The sequence below is a fragment of the Bos javanicus genome, chromosome 26 (assembly GCF_032452875.1).
Source record: "Bos javanicus breed banteng chromosome 26, ARS-OSU_banteng_1.0, whole genome shotgun sequence".
NCBI classification, from domain to species: Eukaryota; Metazoa; Chordata; class Mammalia; order Artiodactyla; family Bovidae; genus Bos; species Bos javanicus.
In genome coordinates, this window is record NC_083893.1 from 47264428 (window position 1) to 47285216 (window position 20789).

Below are 20789 nucleotides of genomic sequence, written 5' to 3' on the forward strand. Positions count from 1 at the left end.
TCTGTCGCCCCCCCTTTCATGCCCCATGAATCCCGGGCACTCTGCCATCCCATTACAGCCTCCTTCCACATGCCCCCCTCCCCCTGACCTCTCAGGCAGTTCCTGGCACCCCTCCAAGACCCCCTACCTTTGGCTGTTAGCGTTTTGGAGCACAGCAGCTGTGACCGGCTTCTCTGCCGGGCCCTGACTCTGGGCTGGATGGAAACCTCTGCCGTTCCAGCTTGCACAGCCCTGGGGATGCCCCCGTGCGTGCGGCAGGCTGTGTAGGCTCTCGGGTCAGAGCCAGGGCTCCGATGCCCAGCTGCCTTCCTTAAAGGGGACACAGGAAGCCTCCTTCGATGCCTGCTCACCAAAGTCACCACCGTCCCCAAAGTCCAAGCCAGTGAAGCTGAAGGTTAAGTGTATTTCCGGTTGCTTGTCTCCCTCTGGTTAACTTTTTCAAAGTGTAACCTTCAAGGGACCTCAAACTCATGGCTCTGGGATGCGCACTGGCCTCATCCAGGCTGAGGGTCCTTGTGCCCAGAGGAAGGTGAAGGAGCAATGACCATTACTTGCTTGCTCTGGCTCCATTTTCAAATGCAATCACACTCAGTTGCTAAGTCCTGTTCAACTCTTTATGACCCCGTGGACCATAGCCCGCCAGGCTCCCCTGTCCATGGGATTCTCCAGGCAAGAGTACTGGAGTGGGTTGCCATTTCCTCCTCCAGGGGATCTTCTCCACAGAGGGATGGAACCCACATCTCCTGTGTCTCCCTCCATGACAGGTGAATTCCTTACCACTGAGTCACCTGGGAAGCCCCTCCATATTTAAATAGAAGAGGCTAAATCAGAAGATTGCCTGCCCTTTGTAACAATCAAGTGATCATGCGGATGCTGTGAGGAAAATTAGCTGAGTGCAAAGCATCTTTACACGGAAACTGGGGGATGGCTTCATGCCCCACCCTGGTGGGTCCTGGAGGCGTGGATGGACTAGGGACCCACTGCCTCTGAAGCCCCCAGACTCAATCCTCTGGGTCATCTTGCTCCTGCAATCTAAGGACTGTTATGGGGCTTCAGACTTTTTCTAATTTCCACTCAGTAATAATCCTCCTTCCATTTTTAAAAACTAGAGCGAAACTGGAGAGAGGGCCGAGCCATGCGATCCTCCCGCGGTAGGAGGCAGGGACACAAGCTCTCTTTGTTTCCATCCGTGAAGCCCTCGGACTGATGTCAACGCCAGAAGGCCACGCCGACAGCCATGCAGTCATTCTTCTGCCTCATTTGCATTCCAGCCCGTCTGCGTTCTGACCTGTGTAGAGGAATGCATCTCATGTAGAAAATGCGCGAGCAGAAAAACAAATACGAGATGCCGTCAGACAACAGATGCGCTCCGCAGCGCCGCGCTGCACTCCACGCTCACGATTCCCAGCTACATCTGCGTAGCTTCGGAGCCTCTGTTCATGGTCTCTGCAGCCTGGGTCACCACCTGTGTTCTGTTTCTTTCTCCTCCCCACTTAGCAAGTCAACATACACACTGAAAAAAAAAAAGTACTGACTTCCAGCTCCTTCAGGAAACGGGGTCTGAGAAGCTTCAACTTGGGTATCAAGTCCTGCTGTAGATGTTGGAGGGTTGTCTGGTGCCTTCTCGGTGATTTTTGAGTCCAGTATCTGGCTAAGACCATTGCCAGATCATTCTTCTTCAAGCTGGAATCACCCTCCATGATAGAATCGATAAAAAGACTTTGCAAATAAAGACACTGCCAGTCCCTTCCAGCTAGTTAACTGCTAGGTGGAGAAGTATCAACGATTCTGACTTTTGGGCTACTTACTCCTGAACTTCAGTTTATATCTTTAAGAACTAATGCTTGCCTAGAGATATTTTGCAGAAAAATTGGGGAGATTTTTTTCTCATTTTTATTGTAAACATCTTGTTACTTTAAATATTATTTTAGCTGTTTTATATAATTTTCTTATTTTGTGGCATCCTAGTTGTTTTTGCATTGGTTTTCCCTGGATTGGCTCAGATGGTAAAGCGTCTGCTTCCAATGTGGGAGACCCAGGTTCAATCCCTGGGTCAGGAAGATCTCCTGGAGAAGGAAATGGCAACTCACTCCAGTATTCTTGCCTGGAAAATCCCATGGATGGAGAAGCCTGGTAGGCTACAGCCCATCGGGTCGCAAAGAGTCGGACACCACTGAGCTACTTCACTTTTACTTCACTTTTCCCCCTTGAGAATATAGCATACAATTTTGTATTTAACAGAGGGAAAACAGACCACGTTTTATAGAGGTCCAAGTTACATAAAATGTCAGAAATGAATGAGCGTCTTAGCATCCTGGCATCTGACCCCAGATGTACTCATAGAGGGAGATAAAAGTTAAATCAGTTTCTGAAAAGACCTTTCTGAGGGCCTCCTAGGGGTGCTGCTTTCCATGCACAGAGTTGCTACCCACCAGGAAGTGATGAAATGGTCCAAGCTGTTGTGTGAGGCCAGCCTGGGCCTTGGAGGATGGCTCCTGTCCCCAGAAGTGGCAGCAATGCTTCCCAAAGAGGGGGCGTGATGAACGCCCTGCTTGGCCACAGTGGGAGACAGAGCAAAAAAAAAAAAAAAAAAATCACTCTATACAACTTATTCAAGTGTGACCTAGCAGACACTTGGAGCACCTGAGCTGGTAAAGATACTCAGTCGAGTTAAAAACTGAACAATGAGATGAGCGGGTCGGGGATGGTCACCGTCCAGGCCAGGTCTCCTTGAAGCCGCTTTTTCCAGGAATCGTCCTGCTTCGCTTCGTCCCCCGTGGGAAGGGTTGGGTCTTGAACTCTTTGTGAAGTCTTGGAACACATCACAAGGATTAATCACCATTAGCTCTTTATTTTAACAGCTGCCTGCTACCTCCGAAGCCCACGGCAGCTGCGGCTCCCTCCCTCTGCTGATATCCCGGGTCCGTTACAGCTGGAAACTTGCACACATAAAATGCAGATTTAAGCTGATTTTGAAATGTCTTATACTTGTTAATTGCCCCAATCTATATCACAAGCATAACATCGCCGCTTTCACTTGGCAGCCGGCTCCTCCTCGCCAGAGGCAGGAGCCTGTTTCTGTCTTCCTCTGGGTGAAGAGTGGACCTCCATGCACAGCCCTGTCTGGCCGCTTTCAGATCCCTGACACATTTGTGGACCGAATCTGTCCAGAAGTGACAGCGGTCTGTCTGCTCCATGCTCATCTCTCTCCCTGGATGGACGTGGCTGGCAGCTGAGAAAACGTCTTGAAGCCAGGTGAGCGTCCGGCAGCAGGGATGCTCTGAGTCCTAGAAATCTGGGGCTGTTTGCTGGACTTGCTGAGGCAGGAGGGAGACCTTGCTTTCCTGGTGCCATCGCTGCCCTTTGCCAACAAGACACTCACCTGACTTGCTCCACTCTAGCCTTTGCATTTTTGCCTTGTTTTCACATGTTTGTGAATGGTCTGCATTGACACGTGAATTTCTTCAGCCTCTGATGGTGTGGACTATGAAATCTAGTGAGAAATGAGTATTTAAAGAATTTGCGAGCGTGAATGTGTGCCAGCCTGCAGTGCTCGTGGACACAGAAATATGTTTTATCCCGGTTCCGAGATATGTGGGTAAGATGGGGTCACTGCAATTTAATTATAGACTTTTTTTTTTGGTCTTCTAGCAAATTGTATTCTAACATAAAGAAACACAGGAGGAGGAATTCAAAATCTACCCTGTTGAAAAGTAAGTTAATTGTAACATGTGAGGCTATCTGGGATACTCTGTAGAAGTTTCAACAGGAATAGATTCACTGACATTTTAAATCACAAAGAAAAGCCTTATTTATACTTTGAAATGGTTCTGAGTGGTTTGGTTTTTAGGTTAAAAGGGTCTTTTCTTTCCCCCATGTCTTTAATTGCGTGACTTTTGTGGCCCCATCTGCTGTTCATCAGTGGAATTGTTAAGGATCATGAAAAGCCTGACATTTTTTTCTTTCTTTATTCCAATAGCATTTTTTTTTCCACAGAAATTCAAACCCGAGAAATCATTGACTATGTTTTTTTGATGACTAGTTAAAAATATGCAGATATTATGGCAAATAGAACAGGAGAACTGCTTTTAAAAAGAAGGAACTTCGAAGTCACCCAAGCCTGTAAAATATTTGGTATCACTCAACAAGAATTAGAGCCCTTTTCAATTTCAGGCTCCTTTGCGACCCCATGGACTGTAGGTCACCGGGCTCCTCTGCCCGTGGAATTCTCCAGGCAAGAACACTACAGTGGGCTGTCATGCCCTTTTTCAAGGGACCTTCCCGACCCAAGGACAGAACCTGGGTCTCCTGTACTGCAGGCGGATTCTTTACCATCTGAGCCAGCAGGGAAGCCACCGCAGATCCAGGGGCAGGCAGTTCTTGTTCCCAGAGGCTGTGGTGTCAGATTAAGTTCCTGAGTCTAACAAGGTGTCCTGATTCTTGGTTCATCTTAGGGGTCATTTAGACAGAAAACAATGCCTCTTCTTCCATGCAAAGGTAGGCTTTGGCAGGCTTGCCTCAGTGGCCCTCACAGGGGGAGTCAGGCTCTGAGTAATTATACCCTCCCTAAGGCTGGGGAGCTCTCAAGGTGAGCCCCAGAAAGCTCTGGAGCCCTTCCACACCACCTGCTGTTGTCATGTAGGAGTTCTTCCAAAAGCATGATGAATTGCTGGCCCGTCATGCCTCTGACCAAAGAACACAGTGCCCCAGTTGGACTAACAACCAAGTAAAGATTATTCAGCCTGAATTGCCAGGCATCTCTTCCTCTGGCAAGATCTGATAGACTTGGATTTAGGTATCTTTTGGACAGCTTTCCTCTGGGCCCCCATGTTTCCTCCCACCTCGTTCTGTTTTCCCCGCGGAGTCACACTTTAGCAAGTAGATGGCTTTCCTTGTCCATCATAGAACTTGGTCATCTCACGCTCGTACTGCAGAGCTGTGACCTTGCTTTTTAAAATCACTTGGAGTGTAGTAGCAATTCCTGAGCTGGAAGGTAGCTGATCTATCCTTCAATATATGCATAAACATTGGGTCGCCCTCATGAAGAGGAAACCCAGCACTCAATGTGCTCGTTCCTAGTCCAGTAAACACCATTATCGTAAGGACTAATGCCAGTTCAGAAGAAACCGTAGCTGAAACTCTGCCCTGAGTTTCATATCTTAAGGAGGGTTCATAAGGATTCATACTCTATATGCTTAAAGTGGGGGTCTCTTGTGGAGAAGGGGTCCAGTACTAGAAATGCTCATTGCTGAAACACAGCTCTGGGAGAAGTTATTTCATTATATCTGTGTCAACTGATTGCTAAAGAGTGATACACTTAACCTTCACACACAGAAAATGCATGTTTATCAAGCCTTCCTAGACATGTTCTAAATGAACCAACTGCGTAACTCCCAAAGCTTACTTCACTGTTTGGACAGTTGTGAAACCTAATAATGAATTTATTTTCTTAATTAAATATCATATTGCATATCCAGCCTGACATTTCATTTGAAATGCAGCTTTGTTTATGAATTTGGGGGCTTCCCTCACAACTCAGTTAGCAGAGAATCTGCCTGCAGCACAGGAGACCTAGGTTCGATTCCTGGGTCAGGAAGATCTATTGGAGAAGGGATAGGCTACTTGCTCCAGTATTCTTGGGCTTCCCTGGTGGCTCAGCTGGTAAAGAATCCACCTGCAATGTGGGAGAGCTGGGTTTGATCCTTGGGTTGGGAAGATCCCCTGGAGAAGGGAAAGGCTACCCACCCCAGTATTCTGGCCTGGAGAATTCCATGGACTTTATAGTCCATGGGGTTGCAAAGAGTTGGACATGACTGAGTGACTTTCACTTTCAGCCTTTCACTTTATGAATTTGGGGTCAAAGCGACCTCTCCCTCATCTTGTCCCGGGTGGGGTGGACTGGGAAAGCACAGGTGTAGCTGTTGGCAGTGGGTCTGCTGGTCATTCCCTTTGGCTGGAGCCAAGAGCCACTCTGGACAAAGAGCCAAGGTGCCTGCACTATATCTTTACCCTGTTCCTCTGCAGTTTTCTGGAGATGAAAGAAAAGCTGGTATGAAAGAAACAAAGGTAATTGTATCCTTGGAACCCACGTGCCCGGACCATTTGCGGTGGTTTGTATTCCACGTGTGCCCATCAGGTTTCCCAGGTCCCTCCCGGTCCTGTGTTGCTAACCCTGCAGCGTGCTCTCTCATCCAGTCAGTAAACAAGCAGTCCCTCTGGCTCTTGCAGAAATGCCAGTGCACGGATTGGCCATTAAGAGAGCCTGTGCTGGGAGCTGTCGCCGGTCCTTCCGGGAAGGAAACACGTCCCCGCGATGTTGTCCCGTGCTCCCCCACCCCAGGGCTGGGACTCTCGCGTCCCCGAGAAGCAGGGTTTTTGATTTTAGTGGCGTGTGCTATGGCTTCATCCATTGTGTTCAGTGATTTGTCTTTCAGTCTCCATTGATGCTTCTGATTTCATTTCACACTCAACCAAACTGGAACCCTTGATGGACCCATGAAAGAAGGGGGTGTGCTTTGGGACTGTCGCACTTTGGTAACTGGAGCGGCCTTGAAGGCGAGACCAGGCTGGTGACGGGCAGGTCATGTCTACCTGAGCCGCAGACCTAGAGGCTCTGCACGCAGAGGACTCACGGCCTACAGGGCCTGTCTAGTGGGGAGATGGGCGACTCGGCAGCTGCTGTGATGCATGGACTGTCTGGCCCTGCGGTGACCTTGGGGGACCACGAATATGACACTGAAGTTTCCAGAAAACAGTTGTCTGGTCCTATATTTTCCAAGCAGAAGAATGGAGTCAGAAAGGAAGCAAGCAGGAGCAACCTCACAGCTCGCTCTGAGAATTAGAAAGGAAAGAAGCGGGGGAAGAAAGAAACAGAAATAGGAAGGAAAGAAGGAAGAGATGGGAAAAAAGGAAAGGAGGGAGGAGGAAAGAAAATAGCAATGAGGGAGAGGAAATGAACTAAAAGAACTCACTGGAGCTAAATTAGTAATTTGATATATGATATAGCATAATATAAATATTATAACAAGTGTCACACCATTTTTAATAATAGCCACTACTACTTTTAGATTTCTGCCTTAATTAAACTTGCAATTAACAGGAATAAGCTGGGGTGAGCCTGACATGACTTCCCTTGCCTGAATTACACAGCCCTAAAGTCACATGGGCTTCCCTGGTGACTCAGACGGCAAAGAATCTGTCTGCAATGTGGGAGACCAGACCTGGGTTCGTTTCCTGGGTGGGGAAGATCACCCGGAGAAGGGAACAGCAACTCACTCCAGTGTTCTTGCCTGGAGAATTCCATGGACAGAGGAGCCTGCCGAACTACAATCCATGGGGTCACAAAGAGTCGGACACGATTAGTGACTAACACAGACACACACACGCACGCGTATGAGGGTATCTAAATACATTTGATGCAAAGGGGACAATGATGGATGCTTTTCAAATCATAAGACTCAAAGATTTCTCTGTCGGAGGACCCAGTACCAAATGCATGCTACCAGCACTCTTCAGGTGAAGACCCCCAGCACCCGGACCACCTCCAGCATCAGTGGAGAGGCTCCCTAGCAGCTGACTCAGCCCCTCAGCCTCTGATGCCCTCTTCATTTTGCCTCTTCTGAGAATCCTCTAGAAGTGAAACTGACTTGAATAAGTCACTGGAACTCTCTGAAATTTTTTTTTTCCAATCTGCAAATGACATGGTAAAAAATGCTCAATAAACAGAATCTGTTTCGCTGGCCATAATCATGTACTGATGACCTGATCTTAAATATCACCCTGGTTTATTCACAGGTGGTTTTCACTTAGTTTTAACTGGTTTTATTTTTTGTATAGGATGCAATTAAGAAGCCTTAAAATAATATGGCATTTCTAATAATTTCCAAACAAGCTGAAGTTCAGTGATATTCTAGAAAAGCCCCAGACAATTAAAATATTTTTAAGGATTTATCTATGCAGTTGATTCAAGAGTATATAAACAAATCCCTGAGTTCTTTCTGGTATAAATTTTCGTGAAACAATGAAGGTAATGTAAAGTATTACTGGTCAAAAATTTAGTTAACATTCTGAGGATACTCCAACAAGGCAAAACGAATCACTAGCAAGGACAAAAGTCTCTAACATAGCAAGAGAAAAAATTGTTTTACAGTAAGAGAATCTGTGGCATTATCTATAATTCATGTTTTTAGGTGAATGTGTTGCTAATCCTCAGAAACATCTTGATGATAAAACACCCAGCAGACAGTATCAGAAATGAAGACTGAGTCTCCACACGTTGATATAGGAGCCAATGACACCGGGATGGTTGAGGGTCAGTTCTAGGGACTTTCCTGGTGGCCCAGTGGCCAAGACCCTGTGCTTTCACTGCAGGCAGCATTGTTTCAATCCCTGTTGGGAGAACTAAGATTCTGCATGCCCTGCATGCAGCAAAATAAAATAAAATAAAATAAACAGGATGTAAAAAAAAAAAAAAAAGACCGGTTCTAACCCCAGGATACTGCCTACACTTGGCTTTTGCAATTTTCATTTTTTTTAAAATTTAGATGTGATTGAGTATACATCATGTAAGTTTAAGGTGTACAATGTGTTGATTTGATCAGTTCAGTTCAGTGACTTAGTCATGTCCGACTCTTTGTGACTCCATGGACTGCAGCATGCCAGGCTTCCCTGTCCATCACCATCTCCTGGAGCTTGCTCAAACTCATATCCACTGAGTCAGTGATGCTATCCAACCATCTCATCCTCTGTTGTTCCCTTCTACTGCCTTCAATCTTTCCCAGCATCAGGGTCTTTTCTAATGAGCCATTTCTTCACATCAGGTGGTCAAAGCATTGGAGTTTCAGCTTCATCATCTGTCCTTCCAAAGAATATTCAGGACTGATCTCCTTTAGGACTGACTGGGTGGGTCTCCTTGCAGTACAAGGGACTCTCAGGAGTCTTCTCCAACACCACAGTTGAAAAGCATCAATTCTTCGGTGCTCAGCTTTCTTTATAGTCCAACTTTCCCATCCATACATGACTACTGGAAAAACCATAGCTTTGACTAGACGGACCTTTGTCAGCAAAGTAATGTCTCTGCTTTTTAGTATGCTGTCTAGGTTGGTCATACCTTTTCTTCTAAGGAGCAAGCATCTTTTAATTTCATGGCTGCAGACACCATCTGCAGTAATTTTGGAGCCCAAGAGAATAAAGTCTGTCACTGTTTCCATCGTTTCCCCATCTGTTTGCCATGAAGTGATGTGAGCACCTCAGCATCAGCAACACTGTTATCACCTTCCTTTTTGTGTTATCTGTGTGTGTGTGTTGAGACAATTTAAGCTCTACCTTCACGACTTTGAGGTCTATATTAAAGTCTGCCGACTGTGGTCACCGTGCTGTGTGTTAGCTTTCTGGGACTTACTCATCTTCTCGCTCTGTAATTTTATCTTGGTGGCGACTTTTCGTTACATGGTGCAGAACGATGCCTTTCCATGGTTATGTTGAAAAGCACCGAGGACACAGTGCCTCTCGAGGTTTGGACTGGATCTGAGGGGACGCAGAAGCTCCCTGCTCACAGAGGAGACCTCAGCCCTGCACCCTCCGCTCCCCTGGGTTTTACTCCATGCACGTTGTGGGCTGGCACAGGGCCAGGAGCTGGGACTAGCAAAGTGGGCCAAAAAATACCTGACTTTCCCTCGTGGAGCTTCAAATTTCCTTCCCCTGAATGCTAAAGAAGGGTGAAAATTAGTGTACTTTACACAACCTCCCTTATTCCTTCTAAAAATAAATAGAGAAATGATTGATAATAAAATTGTGTAAAACATCATGAAGGTATCATAAATCCCATCATGAAGGATTCAGTCCACTCAACAAGGCTGTCATACCTTCTGTTAAAGGGGTAACAATAAGTAATGAGAGCTGCTCAGTGTACGCGAAGGAGTGTATCAATAAGTAAAATTCAATGCAAATTCAGAATAACCAGACTACACGTCGTATTAGCAAACAGACAGGCTTTGCTTATGGAGTTTGTATAGAAGCTGGCCAAAGGTCTGACCTTGCATTCTTCAGATTCTAGTTGGTTTCTGGAACAAATAAAAATATAGATACTATCATGCTCAACAGAGGTTATCAGGGCATACCAGGTTTCATCTTTTGTCCTTGAGGTTAATTAAAAAATGGTATTGCTCAGCTTCACAGGTAGACAGAGTTGAGCTGGTTTTCAGTCACTGTGCTGAGTCGATGGTCACCCACGGATGTCCATCAGACACTTGTCACGGAAAGTCCCAGACTCCCACGGGCTCCCAGAAATCCTCCCAGATTCGATATGAAATCTGGTCTCGGTTACCCTCTTTCTAAAGGGGGTTTGTTCAAGACGTTTTGGATTTTGTCGTATTTTACATTCTCTGTCACTCTTACTTACCAAGTTGAGATGGACCATCATTTGGGGCTCAGAAACTCGGAGATCTGAGCGGAAGTCTTCTAGTAAACAACACAGACAGACAGGATGCTCATGTGTTCAGAAATCTATTTCCCATTTATTATCGGTGACTTAAAATAGTAGCACCACGCAAAGTTGCTGCTGTGTGTTGGACGGTGTACATCAGAGGATAACCAGGTGACTGTCAACTGAGTCCCTTATTCAGCAGTGACTTTTAATATTTATCTGTTGATCAAATACACTCTTTGGGGGATCTTCTTTGTCTTTTCCCAAACTGAGGTGTTTAAGGATTTCTGCCTTCAATTCGCTTCAGAGGACGAGTAACTGCAAGTTTCTTCCCAATGGCCCTCATCATCGCAAATGAAATATTTCCTGAGCTGACACAAGCTACGCTTACATCTGCATACCTTTATCTCTCTATCTATACATATATGGGTACACACACATATATGTTCATGCACACATATAAATAAATTATATATGTGACACCGGAATAGCCCATTGAAAAGAATTAACTTTCTTTTTAATATTTTTGAATAGTGCTTTATGGTCCTGTTGACCTGCTATTAGTGAAAGCTTAGCTTTCAGCAAAGGTAATTAAATTATAAAATCACTGCTGCAATCATCAAACTACTCATAAAATAAGAAATGAAAAAAAAAAGTGAATAAAAATCTTGCAGGCTTTTCTTCCTATAATATTGCTCCCTGATGTTAATTACATTTAAATGGGTGAGTACTATTTTGGTATCATTCATACGCCTCCAAAAGAACTTTCCAGTTTATCATACCTGTCAACGTCGGCGCATCACAGGCTAATACTTTATTAAGAAAAAAATCATTAGGGAGCCGCTGATCCCATTTAAGTACATTGGGCAGAATGTAAGACTAATTAAAAAGCATATTTTTACATTATTAATTTCTGAGTTTCACACTTAATGAATGTGAAATGACAGGGCTACTATTTTTACATTCAGGCACTCTGGGCTTTCCAGTCGGGGGAATTAAATTCTGGGGATTTTTGCAAAGATGTTGCTTGAGAGATATGTTTTCAAGAAAAGCTAAGCTTTTTAGCTCTGCCTTTTCCTGGGAAATTATACTAAAGCATATAACAGCCACTTAAAAAGAGTAGTTAAATAGATGTTATTTTTTTTCATCCTACTGCTATAAAAGTATTTTAGATGAGGTATAAAATATGGTTTTTAAATGATATTATGATTTGCAAACACTAAAAAATAATTGCAGCGCAGTTGAGAGAGAGAAAACATCTAATCTTTATTGTGTAAGACAATGTGATAAAATATTTTACAGCCAAAAGCTCATTTTGCATCTGGAAAATTGTGTAAACTGATGGGGAAAATCTCATTAAAATGAAAGGTTATTTTTTTAATATTCTCAGAACAAAGCAGCACATTACCACTGCATTTTTCCTTTTTTCCTATTTATTAAACCAGACAGTCAAGCAAGTGTCTAACGTACGAAATAAATAAAAGCAAAAAATGACAAGACCAGCCATGTAGATGGACAAAGATGAATTATGTCAGGACGCAAAAGATCCACGTTAAGAACAACGGTGGGTGTTCTAGGAGCTCGTTAGCTGTAGAAAGACGTTGGGTATTAGGTGTTACGTTACTTAAAACTCTGCTGGCTGAACTGGCTTCTCTTTCTAAGCATCTGTACACACAGCCCATTTTTATAGGGCTAGGGGAGGAGAAGGAGAGAGAAAAATCCTTTCTTTTTTTCCTTTCTCTGTCAAATGTGCTTACAATTACCTCTCTGTATTTTTATTGTCTTTTTACAAACCACAAAACTCACACTGGAGGCAAAGCTTAACTGCTGAGGCTTTCCTCATGTAAATATTAGGAAATTACATTTGTACAAACTGCGGGGCTTTGTGAATGGGGGCTGGAGAACCTCCAACACAAATTAATCAGGATAAAGTTGCTCTGTGTTGAACACGACCAGAGTTTATTTTCTTAAAGTATTAATTTGTCAACAGCTTTCCCGCCTCGGCTCGGCTCATTTGGAGGGCAGAGAAAGGAAGGCACACTGCGGTCTTCCTGCTTTTTTCACCTTGTGGTTTGAGGAACCGATTGCAGTTAATCAAAACAAGAGGGGGGCTTAATTTTTCAGTATTAATTTTCATATAAACATCTGATAACACACAACAGAAAAGTGAATAGACACGTAGGTGCTTCAAAAAGGCTTGCTTTCAGGGCGGAAAAAAATGAAACCAATTTAGTGTGATGCTGAATCATTGACATTATGTTGTGTGTTTGAAAGGATTTCCAAAAGAAATGTTTTCTGTCTTCATCCCTAATTTTCTGTTCCTTGTAAAAGCCACTCCGTGGGCCCGGGATCACTGCAGGGGGAGAGTCACACTGGCCGCCTCTCCTGCCTTATAGGTTCAGAAGACATGGTGGTATTTTTAATTATATCTTGATTTTCTTAAAATATTTGTTCCTCGTTATGTATCTGGAATGGAGGAGTGTGTGTAATGACCTCTATTTTTCAGAGTTGCCAAAACAAATTAAGGACAAGGCTCAGCTCTCCCCTCGCCAAATGTTTTAATGCTTTTCCATGAAAACAAATCTTATTTGTAATGTATATTAAACCTGAAGTAAATAATGCATCCTGTCAGAGGCAAATGCTATGGTGCAACAGTTACCAATTCCGCCTCTGATAAAAACAGATCAGATGAAGGATCGTGCCATTTAGAGAGCCCATGCAGGAATCCAGCACGCCTATAGAATGTCCCACCCAAGTGTAGCGAATTAATAACCTCTCTCTGAAGCACCTACTTATCCACTATATCTTTTTAAAAGAAGCCTCGGTATTAGATTGACCAGGTCTCAAAGCTAATGCAAATGAACTCTCAAAAATCCCACTTTAATTTTTCCCACCTAGGATTAAGGGATGATAGTGATGGACTAATTTCATGGTCATTTCACTTTTTCTTTCCCACCCTCTGCTCCACACACAAGCGCAGAAGCAACAAGGCCCAAGTTAGAGCTGCCCAGATTGAGGTGAGGGGCATAGGTCTCCTCCCCGGAACTCAGAACTCAGCCAAGGACCCGGCAGGACCAAATGGCTTATTTTCCACAGGTCACTACGTCTGTTTTAAAAGAAGATCACCCTTAAGAACAGTTAATAAGACACGATCCTGTACATCAGGATTAACTGGCTTCCACCACCCCTTAGGTCTTCCTGGGTTGTTTATGTTAACAAACATCTTCAAATATTATTGACACACTCTGTGTTTTATTAGTCTGCATTTACCTTGTTCACCATTTTATTATTCAAGGTTTCCGCTGTTGCCAAGCATTAATCAATGTATTACGCTGCTCTGTCGGGCGAGCCGTACAGAACAGGGTGCCCCTAGGGTTAACACAGTCAAGAACGAGAAAAGTGTTTTAGACATGGACACAACATGTGGTTTACTATTATCATGAAATGAGGTGAACTGGGACTCTATACATATGGATTTTGAATTGCATAAATTTTGATTGATATCATTTGAAGACCGAGGCTCTGAAAGGCTAGATTTTGTGAAAGACGATACACAGACCAGCTATTACCACATACAATCATACCAGGAAAAGCATCTGAAATGAGCAAGGCAGCTGGCTTTTAAATAGCTAAAACATAACATCAATACTTATTTTGAATAATGGAAAAAAGAGGTAAAAGATGCTGACCCCGGCCTGACAGAAACATGTACCAAAAGTAGAACCGGCCCCTGGGGGGCAGCCCCTGATCCACGGTAGCTGCCAAGACCGCTCTTTCTTTCTTCCTCTTTCTGCCCCTTTCCCAGTCCCCTCCCCCATCGCCATCCTCTTTTCTTTTTTGCCCTCAAAAAAAAAAAAAAAATTGAAAAAAAAGGTAAATGTTTTTTTTTTTTTTTGAGCATGAATCCACTATGGACAAGCGGCTAGGAAAAGAATTTTCACAAATTCAGGAAACACTTGAGAGGTAAAACCAACATCCTGAGACAGAAGACAGGCCAGCTTCTGACACCAGGTTGGACCTGGGGGGCCTGAAACCTCCAGCCAGGAAGCGCTGGCCACTGGGCCAGGGCTCCAGAGGCCCCGGTCTGGGGGCTGGGGGTGGGGGGGGCGCAGAACTCTCCATGCACCATCGAAACCAACAGGCCTTTTCATGGGAAATTGGCTGAAAATGTGCTGACCGGCATAAAAACTTTTATTAGAATTCAAGGACCAGGGAGGCTGAACTTCCAGGGAATGATGGTTTGGGGAGGACACTGCCGGGATGGGGCGTCCCGTCTTTGGGGTTCGGTGCCAGGGTCCCCGCTGATCCGCTTTCTACCCCCACCCCCGCAGCCCCCGCGCCCCCTTTGAAGCATTGCTGCCTGGCAGGAATGGGGGCGCTGAGCCCCAGATCCCCAAATTGGGCAGCCCTGGGGACTTGGGGCTGGGGGTGCGGGAACTCCTCCTTTAAGCCGAGCTCCCCCACAGGGGTAGCAGGGGTGGGGGCATGGGGATTGTGCAGACTTTCTGGAGGGGGGAAGGGACATAAATCAGGAAATAAAAAAAAAAAGTTTCTGCACATTTTCAAAACCCACGTTGCGCTCTCTGAGGTCCTTTTCATTTTAACCAAATCAGGGGGAAGTTGTCCTCACAGCGGCGAGGCAGATGGAACAATAAATCACAGGCGCCGTTGACTGCCTGCAGCGCGGTCTCCACAGCTGTCACTTTTCTGTCTCTTTGGTTTTAGCTGACACGGTTTGAGGTCCACGGTGAACCAATCTGGACTTTTTTTTACAGTCATATCCATCAAAACGACCAGTGGCCATCAGCCCGCTGCAGCCATCGATCGGGGGCCCCTGCCTCTCTGCGTGCCCTGCGCCACCCGGCTCCTAGGTGAGGCTGGGGAGCAGCACCTCGTTTTAGCAGATTTTTTCCCCCTCTTTTTTTTTTTTTTTCTTTGCCTCCAGCTACAGCTGTGATTTTCTGAGCAGCCTCGGCTAACGTTATTAAAGTTGCATCAGGATAGATGCAGAGCAAAGCCTATCCGGGCTCCGCGCTGGAGCTGGCAAGACCGGCTGCCTCGATTCGAGTTGTTTTTTAAGTGCGAGGAGGCGGCCAGCGATGCTCGGAGTTTCCAACTCGTTGCTTATTTTGCAAAGTAAACAAGCAAACGTTATGTGCATAACCTTGGCTGTCTCGCTAAAGGTCAGCGCGCCCCTGCGCACATCCCGGGCTGCCTTTGGGGGGCAGTCTGATGCCGAGGATTTCGGCTGTTGGGGAAACAAGACGTGCTCGCCTAACAAAGACTCAATCTACAAAGGCTGCATAAACAAAACAGTGATTACATTTGAACTGGAGTGCCGCAAGTTTACTTCGGTGTATAAAATATCACCCCGGTGAGCGCTAAATAGCGAGCGGGCTGGGCTGGGGGCCAGGGTGTCTTGTGTACCCAGGGCGCAGTCCCTAGACTTTTCTTGGACAGGGAGATGCCTCCTGGCAGGCTCCTACAATAGTTGCCCAGGACAGAATTCCACTGAAAATTCAGGAGATTGCAGGCGAGGTTAAAATACTCCTGCAAAGTTTCTTTTTGAATTGCATTTTCTTCCAAAATGGCATCTCCCTTTAAAATCTTTCAAAGCGTTTTCCTTTAAGCAGAGATTATGTCACATAGGTCCACAAGTTTCAAGAAAGAACCAGACCAAAAAAAAAAAAAAAAAAATTATATGTGGGCATAGGGAGCTCACAGATACACAATTAAAAAAAATTGGCTGCTTAAAAATCTCCAGTTAGGTCAGGTTAAATTTATTATATTCTTTTATAGCTGAACTCTATGGTTTTGACTTGAGGTGACAGCTGAAATGCACCAGAAACCTTTGGAATTTCAGTACTATATATTACTATAAGGAAGAAAATAAAGTTCTGCCATTAGAAGGTAGGTGCTTGCCTTAAAATGTTCAAGGGGAAGAAATGTTAATTTTTTCCTGCAGTTCTTTTTTTTTTTTTTTTTTGAAGTATGAAGTGAGTTACATGATCACAACAGTCAGCTAAGCATAATATAAACATAGCTATGAAACATTGCTCTTGCCTCCATTAGAAATACTCAGGTTGCTGTAATGCAAAAGGGAAGGATTGCTCATATTTTTAAGTGAAAACACCTAATTTGCTGAATGTGTATTTTTAACCTTATGAAAAGCATGTTCTGGGCAGGACTTTCAGCAGCTGTATCTATGCTCTGAGCACACTGACCAATGATATTGTCCACGAGGACAAAACACGATTCTTTTTATACGAAGCTGCCAATGGCTGTCCACAGTTCAATTCCAAATGAAATACAGAAAAGCCTCTGCGTTCTAAGAGGCACCCATTCATACAGTTATAGGTCTTTTCCTGTTGAAATCATTTCTGACTTAGGAAGAGAGATTAAATATGAAATCCGTTCTTGAAATAGTTTCAGTGTCTGGTGGCAAATACTTTGCTCCATGTCAGGTGTCTGCAGTGGATTTTGTAAGTCTTCGTATCTTCTAGGCCATCACAATTTGAGCCCCCCTTAAATATCAGGAAAGCCATCAGCAGACGCCCGGGAGAAATCACCCGACTGCTCTCTTATGAATGGAAGTAACAAGTCGCAAACTGCACGGTCCTAATGACATTGACATAGGCGGTGTTGCTGCAGACGGCTGCAGGTCAAAGGTACTGCTCCCTGTACCATTGCAGGGGGTTTGCCTTCCCAGGGTATAGCCAGCCTCTGGCTAAACTTTGTAGCTGCAGCAGAAAGCAGTTTTATTTGGACAACAGTGGAGAAAAAGATGGACAAAACTAAAAAAAAAAAAAAAAAGAAGACAAAAAACTTAACACAAGTCCTAATAAACTAAAGACACATTTCCTTGTACTTCCTAATTTGTATTTGATGGAAATCTGGCAGAAAAGGCCAGTTACCAAAATCCAGAAGCAGCATCATGAAGGGCCAGTGTCCAGAGCTGCAATTTGTATGTGTATAAATGCAAGACATTAATTTCCTATTCCTGGGAAAGGCATGAGGGCACGGTCTGTATTTTTCAGTCTCGGAGTGCATTTGGCACAGAGTTGAAGACATTCTCCAATTCTGCCCTAACCACAGAGTCACAGAGCTTTCCAGCTGCACTCCCAGTAGACAGGGGTGTGCTTGGTGGCAATTAAGGAATCTTCTTGGTTTGCACAACATATTTTTCAAATCATACAAACTGTTAAAAAAAAAATAAACAAAACACCTTTGCCATCAGTGTTGTCTGTTGCTCGGTTTTCAGCTCCATCCTTAAATCTGCATTCTAAGAGCTAAATGACTGAGCTGTCCGCTCAGGATGAGATTGTATTTTTCACTGTGGCCTGAAACGCTCCCAGATGACATGGCCGAGGGATAAAGCCTCCCTGAGGTTGTGCTATTGTTTTATTTCTATTTTTCACTTGACTCCAACCTCTAGTGCAAAAGTGCTGGGAAACCAGAGAGTCACAGGGGTTGGATTTTTCTTGCATTTGTCATCTGGAGGAGAGGATTCTACTTGCTTCTTTAACCAAATAGCGCAGTGCCTTGTAGGGCTGCTGAAAAACTCCTCAAAGGGAATTCTGTTTATCGACAACACACTTTTAGATATTCAATTGAATTCTGCAGGATCCCTTTTTTAGACGGCTTTTTTTTTTTTTTTTTGCATTCCTTTTATGTGCTAAATTCACAACAGGAAAAAAAAAGACATTATTTAAATGTCTGCACCTCTGTCTGTCAAGATATAAGAAGGACATATTTTTCTTATTTTAGGTCTTCAAAGGGGCAAGAAGAAAAAAAATAACTTGGATACTATATTTCCTCAAGCTTTTTTCTCATGTCACCTAAATCACTCACTATTTATTAAGTATAAATCCTGCCATGGGCCTCTAAGAAAAGTACCCAGGAGTCGGGGAAGAAAAGGGAATTTACAAATAAGTATTACCCAGGACGGGAGATTAAGGTTAACCGCAGTACACCGGCCGGATTACAAGGATGTGTTGTGGGGGACGTGCCCAGGTGACCCCTGACCTGAGCCGTCTATTCCCTTTGAGGAATCGAGGCCTGGCTCAGCCAGCCTGAAGGGTGGTTGGTGGTGGCCTTTTTAAGTTATTCACACTGTATTCTCTATTTCTTTTAACATGGTATGACCAGTCATGGTCAGTGATCGCCTACCTTTGCTCTAGAGCAGCAGGCTCCAACCTTTTGGGCACAAGGCACTGGTTTAATGGAAGACGATTTTTCCACGGATAACCGGGGGGGATGACTCAAGCACCTTACAGTTATTACGCATTTTATTCCTACTATTATGGCATCCACTCCACCTCAGATCGTTGGGCATGAAGTCCCCGAGATGGGGGACCCCTGATCGTCAGATCATCTACAGAGCCCGGCGATAGATAAACATCCATTTGCAGGGTCGTCCAGCCTCAACAGGGGAGCGGCTCGGTGGGCTGAGCCTCTCCCCCGCCAGCCTCGCACCTGTAGCTAGCGGAGGAGCTGCAGTTGCGGGAGGACTGCCCCAGGTGCAGAGCTGGTCCTCCCCGTGCCATTTGAATATCTTAAGTACAGAGGGGGGCTGTGAGCAAAACACAAGCATGTCATGTGCCCGGTGACACTTTGTAGCAAACAAGCGGAGCACAATCCAGGAAGTGTTGCATTTTATGCCAACAACAGCCTGACAGTTTTCTCTGTAAAGAAAACATGACACTTTTCCAAATATCAGAAAGGCGTCCTCCGCTCCAGGGATTACTGTCCTGTCACGGGGCTGGAAGGTCGCGGGCTGGCCTCAGGATTGCTGTGGCTTCGCGAGGCGGTGGTGGAGGGCTTGCGCGCTAAATGCTGTAGGCTAAGGGGAATCTTTCTCTTCATCTCTGAAAGCAGTGACAGGAGGAAAAAGGTCTTTGGTTGACAGCAGTAACCTCTGGGTGGAGAGGTTCTGCCCTAAGCAAGGGGAAGTGAAATCGCCCGTGTTAATGCGTGGCCGGAGATGCCCGCCATATGCAAGGGACACAGATGCTGTGAGAGCCCCTCCCCGACCCAGGTGCTGCTGTGGACCTGGGCAGGAGGAATTTCTAATATGTGCAAGCAAAACACACCCGAACGAGAAAGCCTGTTTCCATCACAGCCTGGGAAGCCCGTTGTTTCCACCTGCACTCTCTGCTGGAGATGACCACACAGACTCCTTCCAGCCTGTGTCCTGCTCGTGGGGGGCTCCCCAGCAAGGGGTCCCACACTGACATTCAGGGAGCTTGCTTCCAGGACACCTCCCCTGTTGAACAGCTTTGAGGTGTCTGCATGTGCTTATGGTCATTCTGTCATTTTCAAAAGGTGCGCCCCCCCCCACCCTGCCCAGAGATTGCCTCCGTGGGCATGGGTCCCAGGCAGGTGCGCGACACGGCAGAAGCCGCAAGAAGGACCAAGGGACCAGAGGAGGCGGCGTTAATAAGAACACGAGGCTGACGTCGCAGACGCAGCTTGCTCCCTTTCACAGCCAGGAGACTCGACTTTGAACCCTGATAAACGCTGATGCCCTGTTTTTATCTGGTCTCAGCTGTGCTGAGGAAATAAAAAATTCTTTCAAGCAATTTCTTTTAAGAGTGGGGTTCCATTTTAATTAGCAGAAAGGCAAAATATCGCTTTCCATGTCAATACGTAATTCTTTGAGTTAAAGTCAAACAGGCTCTGCCGACAATGAGGAAGGAAAAAAAAATCAAATCCAAATTTCAGGCTCGAAAGCAGAGAACAGAATGGAAACCGATGTGTTCCCTGCCCGATTCCCCCCACCGGCGCACCCTCTTCGAGGGCTCCCGCCCCCTCCCCGTCCTCCCCACACCTTCCACTGGTGGTTATATACTTCCTGTTGCCCCTTTTATAAGCAATAAGAATTTAATAACTGAGGGCAACTCTATAGCAATATTTATATGGGTGAAGTGGCTTAAAAGTATGCAATAAATGTAGAGTTATGAACCACATTGCCCCTTTTTAAATAATGCAATGAGCATGGAGATATTATGTTTCATATTCTGGAAAAAAGGTGTTTCGGGCTAAGCTCCTGGCATACAGCAGACATGAAAAGTTATACAGAACCCGTAACAAAGTCACTGCCTCCTTCACACGGCATATTATGTCAGCTCCCATCCCTCTCTCAGCCCACAGCAAGAAGGTCCCAGATGGTAGCAACGAAACCTCAGCTTTTCTCATTAGCAATCAGCAAATTCTCTCGGTGTCTGTGAGTTTCAAATCGAGGCAAGTGCTTCTACCCCGAGTGTGAAGCCCAGTAGGATCATAGAAATAATGTTGCCTGATCAGTGGGTCCCATTTTCATAACAGGCTGGAAGAAAATTGGTGGATGTGCACTGAGCAGCCTTCA